Consider the following 9,353-nt stretch of genomic DNA (forward strand, 5'->3'; position numbering starts at 1 on the left):
TTCAGACATTGAACCTATTAATGTGGAATTATGTGTAAATGATATGGACAACAAAACTCTACAACACTGGACCTAACTGGATATGTCACCTAGCAATATTTTACACTGTTGGTAAAATGATGTTGCATGCTGCAAAAACAAAGTTAATTAAAAACAATTTGTATAAACAGGCAAAAAATCTGCTTGCAAACATGTTGAGATTTTGGGAACTGCTTGGAAGAAAACTTTCTCATATCATGGTATGTTGCTATAAGACATTCCAGACAGAGGTAAAGCCTCGGCATTAGTTGTTTTATTGACTTCGCAGCGAGTCATACATGTATATCTTTTACGAAAACATAATGCAATAATCTTTTTTGAGCGAGCTGATGTACATTTGAGTGTCTGCTGCAACTGCTTTATTAGCTTGTATTTGCATTGTTCATCTGCATGATAAACAAGCAGTAGCTTTTTATGCCCCAGAGAAGTACATATATGATTATTTATTCTGGCAGCTCCTGGATATTTTCTCTAATATTGATCCATACTAGATTCAAAAGCATTTCCTCCTGAAAAAGAAAATGGCACATTAACCTATTCTGGTCATAAAACATTCATTAGTTGATTTCTCCACTGGCCATGCTCTTTCATTCATGCGTAAATCATGTTAGAAGCAACACTGATGGACACAGCCATTTGCCCACACTATAAAGCAGGATATCAAAGGCAGCTCTGTCACTCATAATAATGTCTCTAATCCAGTACACTTGTTACTGAGTTAGTTATTTACTCATTTTCTATAGTAGTGTTCCCTCCTTGATGAGAGTTGGTTTAATCATAATGTCAGAGTGAATGGGGAAAAAAATAACCTATAGATGAAACACAGAGACTAGAATATTCAGATTTTTCTCCTTACTTCCACAATTTCTATGCTGCAGTCAAAAGCCTTCAAAGATTTGTCCAATAATATACTTTAAAGAATTTAGTTATGAGTAAACACACTAATTGTAAAATAGAGCAAGGTGGTTTTTTTGGGTGCCATGCAATTAACCTGCCCAATTTAGCTTTAAGAGAAAAATATCCTTCATGTTGAAATGTTGCTGTGATTTTAGTTGTAATCTAGTTGCGACAGAAAAAAACCTTTCATCTTATCATAAATCCCATGAAATAGTTATCCCTGATTAGCGTGGAGTTGATTTATACTATTTTTCTAGCACTTAATTTTTTTCTTCACTACAGTAGCCAAATTCTTGGGTCATAGAACAGTTTGGTGCACAATCCTGCCTTATGTTGTGAAAACAGATTCATGGATGAATTGTCAGTTATGATAGGGTTGGATGCAGATAATCATACAACACAGAGTTCCTAGCAGTGGGCCAGTTGCTGCAATGTTACTCATCACATAGCTTCTGGTTAGCTAGGTCACACACATCAGGACATGGTATTTACATGATGCAACAAATTTGACATATCTGACGGCCCTGATACCTCATGATCTGATAATTTGTGCTGTACCTCAGGAAGCCTGAGTCTTCTCTTTTCTGGAGGCAAGCATTAGTTCTGGTTATTGTTGCCCTTCTGTTCCAAAGTCTATTTGAAGTATGCCACTAATTGCATTATTATCCAAGAAAATGGTTTTCCTATCTAGTTTATTTTCATTGCGTCAAATCAAATAAATGCAATAATGTGATGCCGATGATGGAGAGAGCCTCAGTGAAATGTAAGTAAAATCCAGATAGAGGCTGCCTGATGAAAGATTATTTACATTTGTATGTTGTTAGAATAATCTTTTAAGTAATGACTTGGATCATACATTGCAACAGATGATATTAAATGTTCAGAGCCCACACCTGACACTCGAATTGAGTTTTTTGGAGTTTTGGCTCTGTTAGCGTTTCTTGATGTGTTTTTAGTACATTCTCTGACCATATCAGATACATATAAAGTGGACTATAATGGCATGCATCCAACCATTGAGCTTGATGTTGCAGGGTTTATATTTTGGCACCAAAGGACACTAGCTGGCATGAGCACTAATTTATTGAAGTTGTTTAATCATGAAATTTTGAAAATCCACTCATCTGGTACATTGTCACAGTGGGAATTTGCATCATGGAGAACCCTGCTAAATAGTCTAAATGTGCCTTGCATAGATCATGTCAGTTAAAGCTGATGCCGTGTCTATAAGAGTGAAATAATTCTTGAAGGAATGTTATACTCCAAACCTTTAGAAACTGCATAATTTCTCCACTGAATAATATTAATCTTGAAAAAAGTACACCATGGGAAATAGGACTGAAGGGGTCCATGGCATGGCTCTCAGAAAATTGATGCATAATTCTGTTGTGGGCTTATTTGTATTCTTCATTTGTATAGGACCGGTGTTGGTTTGTTATGTAAAGTGCACTTCTGTCTGCCATATCGGGTCATCATTTGCTTAAATTTTGAAATGATGAATAAAAATGTTTAGAGGTGCACCTTGGCAGACATGATAAATGTTAGTGCCACTTTTGAGAAGTGGTGAATTGATTCGGATTACCTGCCTGTTCCTAATCCTGAAATAGGAATCACCTGATCCCTCTATGGATAAGGCAGGATATTTATTTTTTGGTCTTCTTTTATGTTCTGAAATTCTACAGAAAATGTTTTCCAAACCTTAAGACTAATGCCATTCTGAAAACTGTCAGCTGTGACCTGAAGAAAGAGTTGAGGTCATATAAATAAATTGTACTGAAGATGTCAGGTATAAATTTGCACAGCCAGGAATGTATTGTATAGTAATCGGTGACAAGATTTTAAAAACCCATGGATAGGATCACAGGTAGGATGACCCCAGGGAAACTTTTGAAAAGATGACAGTGTGTCTATAAGTTGTTGTGGACTCTCTTTAATTTGTTTTAAAATGGGGATTTAAATTGCCCATTTCATTTTTGATACACCTAACATTAATCAAATCCTGTAATTATTATATGATTTTCATTCATAAAAAATGAACTAAATGTCCATAAAGAAAAATAAAGTTCTGTTTATACAACTGGTATATATGTTTCACAAGTAATTGTTGTTAATACTTTTATGACCATCGCATTAGTCTGCATAAAACGTGCAATGGTTTTCTTTTTGTGTTGCTGTCCACATAAAGCTATTACTAGTCTTACTAAGCTACCCGAGAAAATTTCTTCTATTCATCAATGTGAACATTTGTTTGGGGTTGGGGGGATATATTATATAATATCGATATAATTATATTGTAGAGAACTTTCTTTTCAAATGGCATTAGAATTAATTTATTTGTACCAATCGCAACAGTAATACAGGGGTCGTGCATCGTAAAATGTACTGGAATATTGTGTTTTCCAGTAAATGTGTTTTCCAAATATCAATAGTCTGACATTCATGTATTTACATGTGGAATTTTAAAAAATATTCTTCACCATCAAAATGACCTTGTATATGCATAACATTGTTTCTTTGGTCCCTGTTTTGGAGGCTAGAAATATAATTCGGTGAATGTTTTTGGATTGAAAGACACCTGAAAGTGTAATTGCTGAAAGTAAATACAAGTTACTGCATGAAAACAAACATTGTGCAACTGCTTCATGTGAAATTCATAACTTCAGGGACTTCATTGGACACACTGTAGATTTTATATCCAATAAAGGAGAGAATGACAATTTGTGCAAATTGCAAGCATCTGTGTCTCCAAATGCTATGAGAAAAAGGCATGCAGAGCTCATCGTTAATATCTCTTGATGGGTAATTTATGTTTTGGATCAAGACTTATGAATTATTCATATTTTTAGTAATATTTTGATTTATGTGTTAGTCATATGACACCAATTATAGTGCATCTTTTCTGTTGATGGTGGGATATTTAGACTTGTAAGAAAATGCCTGATGTGATTTTATTGTTGATATATCGGATTAGAATAGCATTTCCCTGATTAGTTTTGGATATTCATTGTGCAGTATGTAGAAAATTAGTAATGACCAGGCTCTTTCACAGTTTGCATGTAAAATGAGCAAGGATGAAGTCTTGCGTGAAACATTTCTTTGACAGTTAGCAACTGATTACAGGAAAAGGAGATGAGTATGTTTTTGACATTTGCTGCAATTTTTTTCAAATTATTCTGTTCTCTATCAAAATATGTAAGTCATTTTTGTTTCACCAGCACACATAGATTGCTTTATCCATTGCCTGCCTTGTATGTCCATCTACCATATCTTGAAACTTTATATGTGTAAGAGATAATTTTGAAAGTATATTCCTTAAACAACCTTACAAAGATCATGCCGATCACCTTGATCAGACTGCAATCCTAAAAGAAATATTGGATTGGGACCTGATCAACATCGAAACCAAGCAATTTGGCAAAACAAGTTCTTCCTTATGACTGTACTCCAATGCTTCTACATTGAATGCGCTCCTTTCAATCTTTCACTATGATTTAATGCTGACCAGTTTTACTGCATTTATACTGTGTTCTATACATACAAGATTCCATTCTCTCTAAGATAGCCACCAACATATTAAAGACATCCAATGGAAACCATGTACATTCATGTAGCAGCATCTGTAACAAAACACAGACCTAAAAGACTGTACAGCGATTTCGGTACTCTTCTACATACAAGATCATATTACAATGTTTAAAAGACTGTACAGCGATTTCGGTACTCTTCTACATACAAGATCATATTACAATGTTGCACGGACCTAAAAGACTGTACAGCGATTTCGGTACGCTTCTACATACAAGATCATATTACAATGTTTAAAAGACTGTACAGCGATTTCGGTACTCTTCTACATACAAGATCATATTACAATGTTGCGCAGACCTAAAAGACTGTACAGCGATTTTGGTACGCTTCTATATACAGGATCATATTACAATGTTGCACAGACCTAAAAGACTGTACAGCAATTTCGGTACGCTTCTACATACAAGATCATATTGCAATGTTGCACAGACCTAAAAGACTTTACAGCAATTTCGGTACGCTTCTACATACAGGATCATATTACAATGTTGCAGACCTAAAAGACTGTACAGCGATTTCAGTACACTGTTGCCTATCATATCATGCTCTTGTATGTCATGAACATAGGGAAATCGTAGTGGAAGCACGGTGGAAGTGTAACTGTAATGACCCGAGTAAGTTTCCGCCTGTGCTGCAGTTTTACTACAGCTTCCATGCTGCTTGTATGATTATGGTATTTCTACCCCGCTCTTAATACGATTTTACCCCCACTTCTTGTTTGCCACGATCCGGCAATGCTTGTTTTGAACATGTTCAAAATAAGTGTGGTGAGAGTGTAGATCTTCCCATCATAAAATCCTACCCGATTATGTCATGCTTATGAAGACTTCACAATGTTTCTCTTGCAATTAGTTGTGTCTTTCTCTCTTGCAATTTCAAATAATTACAAAGGTCTATAAACATTGCTTAATTTGATCTGAAAATCCAGAAAAGTGAACATTCCAATTTTCAAATGGATATGTGAAAAAGTCTCTGAGGATCTGGATCTTCATACGACAAAAGCTATTGGATTTATAACAGTTGACTTACTGTAGCTGTGTTAGTTCATCATTTTTTAATTTTCTCAAGAGAGGATAGAGAAAGTATTGCATAACAAATTCCACTGAGCACTCAGTCACACAGAAAATGCATGGAATGATGAGGGCTATTGAGATTTAGGAACTTGCTGTATCTAATGTGTTGTGTCCTGATTGGGTTGATGATAAGGTATTGGAGAGAGAGAGAAGAAAAAAGAAAGAGAGTGTGAGTGACTTCCCTGATATCAATGCATTTTGGCATTTGAAAGTGACAGATGTGACTTAATATGGGAAGTTCCTCTAATACCTTTATTCGTGTTCAAGAAGCTTATAAAAGTGATGAAATGATTTTTTTCTTTGAAGACAATATAGTGTTCAAGCTGTGTTGAGTAAGGCCTTATCAGAAGATGTGAGGTGGTATTAGTTTCACGGTTCCTGATTTTGAACACACGAGTTTGTTTCCTGTTCCACCTCTCTATGTGTGTCTCTGTCATCTGACGCGTGTTTCAGGGCCAGCAACCTCATGAAAATACAATATTGGAATTAAGGTCTTGTGGTTTCATTTTCATCAGTACTCCTGTATTGATCTGCCTTTTTTGTGTCCAATTTAATGTTCTCTGTGAAAGGTTCCCAAAATTGTTTCTGGTTTACTAGTATTGATTACTCTACAGTGATGTCATAATCATCATTATTTGGCGATCATAACACATTTAGATTGAAAACAACATCTAGATGTCCACCCTGTCTGCCACTGCAGGCAGAGTGTCACCTCATTTGGCAGACTGTTTAAGTGGTACCATAGGAGTCCTAAACATCGTGCATTTCAAATGTTGGGGAGGGGGGGGGGGGTGAAACAGAAAGAGAACATGTAAAGCAAAAGTACTAAAGTAGCTATAGACCTCCTAGTGTGAGAAATTCACAATATTAAAAAAAATTGGTTTCCTCAACTGATAGGTTTGTATGCTGGCAGGTGTGTCGCAAATTAAGTAAAGACTACCGTGCAACACTGAAGTGAGTAGTTTTATTTATCTATTTTCGATATCTGTATAATTGACCACGATATCATGTAGGAAGGTCAATATTAACTCTTATGTGACTCTGTTACGCTTCAAACAGCTCATTCAATCACCTTGTCATTTTCGCCTGCTAGTCAACATTGTGATGAACGGCTCTGATGAACTGTTTTATTCGTTTTCTAATTTGTAGACTGAATTAAGTACATCCAAAAATTAATTTCCAGAGTGTTTTTCTTGTTTTTGTTAGCTCTTGATTCAGGAAGACTCCAGAAGTGATAGATCACCTGGTCTTGTGGGGATGCTGAAGAAAAAATTCAATACCACTGTTAACTAAAGGCCAGGTGCTTGGTAGATGCTTGTACATTTACTTTATGGGGTAAAGAACATTTATGAGGGCCATTTGAAAAGTTATGAAATCATTATTTAACAGGATGTTGGAAACTTGTTATAGTAATTCTAATAATTCAAATATGTAGTTTGACATCGGGTTTACATGGAGATCAAATTCGAAAATACTACAATAGATATACAAGATTAGGTCATGTTACAGTATGGAAGCTTAATAGAGTCTGAGGAAAGGCATTGCTCCTGTAAGAAAATGCACATATATATTTGTTTTATTTTCTTGATATTTTTTAGAACACTGAGTGATTGACAAGTAAAAGAGAAAGGGCAAAAGTCATTCTTACTACGAAACAAAATCTCTCATGACTTTATCCAAATCACTGAAAAAAAGATCTTTTATTCTTTTTTTTTTCTCTCCTAATTTTTTTTATATTTCTATTTAGCAAATGGATGTGGATGCTTAGGAATACAAGCGTATGCCTAAATATGTCCCTTTGAATTGATAATAACCCTTACTATGAAGTAACAAAAGATCTTCAACAGCCCTCTGTGATGATTTAATTTCGCAAAACCTTATTTTTGCGTTGATGCAGTGATGTATTTATTCATGAGACATAACTTTCATGGATCATTATTTATTGCTGAAAGTCTTCTATGTGTAAGAGTTTATTTATGAAAACTACTAAATTTTCACAAATGGCTTGTCTTGCAAAATTATATGTAAATACCATAATAAGCTGGCATATATAAAATATGATTTACAGTAATGAAATCTAATTTGTATTTTCTTGTATGACAATACTAACGAAATTGACAGTCAATTTTTGATGACGTGAAGTTGGTCATGTGATCAGTCTTTTCTTGCGTATGAATACAATCACTGCTTCAAAAGTCAGGTACTTTCACCTGGCTTCTTGATTATGCAATGCAGTGTCAGAATTAGATCTACCCCTCTTTTGCCACAAATTTAGAAATAAAGTGAGTAACATTCCAGATTGGCACCCAAAATGGCTCAGTATTTCCGCTAATACTTGACTTTCACATGCGCCCCCCCCCCCCCCCCCCCCCCCCCCCCTTTTAAGAAATCTTGGATCCACCACTGCAATGACATCATAACAGAAACAAAATAATTTCTTTAAGCAATATTATAGTTATTTCTTGATCAAGAGTGTAGAATTTGCTTATCTAAAGATGTTTTATTTTGTGGTCTTCTGAATGGAAGATGATATTTTTTAAAGAACTGCTGGAGATTACAGGAATAAAACAAGTGATTCTCCTATCATTACTCAGTTAGTGAGTATATATAAACAATTCAAGTGGGAGTGAAATGTATTAAAACCAATCTTTGATGAAAACAGTTAGCTAAGGTTAATGTTTATCCATCATTTCGTGTAATAAATCATTTTAGCCTGCTGCTTTAGGCTGCGCTAATGGAAGGGCAAAAGCTTGGGTGCTCCCTAAATTCTTCTTTCAAAACAATGTTTGGAATTAAACAATTATAGGCATGCTTTGCACTGTGAGCCAGAGACTACACAGTATGTGTGTTCTCCTCCAGGATGATGACAGACATAGGGCAAATATTAACAGAAAAGTTCCTTGAAGAAGTCAAGATATCAAAAGAGTTGGCCGTGTAGTGCATGATTTTTTTGTTTTTATTTTCTGGAATAATTGCTTTAATGAATTTTTTTGAATGATTGAAACTTTGACAGAAACATGTTAAACAATGAGAAGAAACATTTACTCTGATGGTATATTCACTGTAAGTCTATGATTTTGATTTGGTACGTGGTATCTGTGGTACAAAAGTTGCTTATGAGACAAAGTGTCATGACCTTGTACAAGTATTAAGGTCAATTGCTGATTAAAGTCAATGCCGTCAGTGAAAATGTTAAAAATATCTTTTATAAATCATAACTTTGAAATGGAGAAGCTAATTTAAGAATCATATACATGTATTTGGCCTAAGGGTTGCTGATATGACCAAATAGCGAATTGTGACCTTAAACCATCGTCATTTGGTCAAGATCAAGGTTATTTTTAAATAAGTTAGAAATATTTGGTGTATACCTTGTTAAGCAGCGCCAAGTTAAAAGCATTTCACCATGAACCTCAAGCATGCTGGAATAGCTTAGGTCAAAAGACAAGTAACCAGCTGTGGATACTGTCGAGTTGTGACCAGCACTGTGGATACTGTCGAGTTGTGACCAGCACTGTGGATACTGTCGAGTTGTGACCACTGTGGATACTGTCGAGTTGTGACCAGCACTGTGGATACTGTCGAGTTGTGACCAGCACTGTGGATACTGTCGAGTTGTGACCAGCACTGTGGATACTGTCGAGTTCATGATGGTTGCTAGATCATACATGTTTATTAAGTTAAAATGTTTCAGAGATGAACATGGAGATTTTGCAAGCTGATGTGAGGATTTAAAGCATTGATTTAGAGGATGAC

General features: G+C 35.3%; 1 protein-coding gene across 8 annotated transcripts in view; it reads left to right on the plus strand.

The window, feature by feature from the left end:
* Window positions 1-9,353, plus strand: part of LOC125671561 (inactive tyrosine-protein kinase transmembrane receptor ROR1-like) — a 124,137-nt gene that overhangs the window by 47,726 nt on the left and 67,058 nt on the right. The window lies entirely within an intron of this gene.

Source organism: Ostrea edulis, chromosome 4, assembly GCF_947568905.1.
Source record: "Ostrea edulis chromosome 4, xbOstEdul1.1, whole genome shotgun sequence".
Taxonomy (NCBI): Eukaryota; Metazoa; Mollusca; class Bivalvia; order Ostreida; family Ostreidae; genus Ostrea; species Ostrea edulis.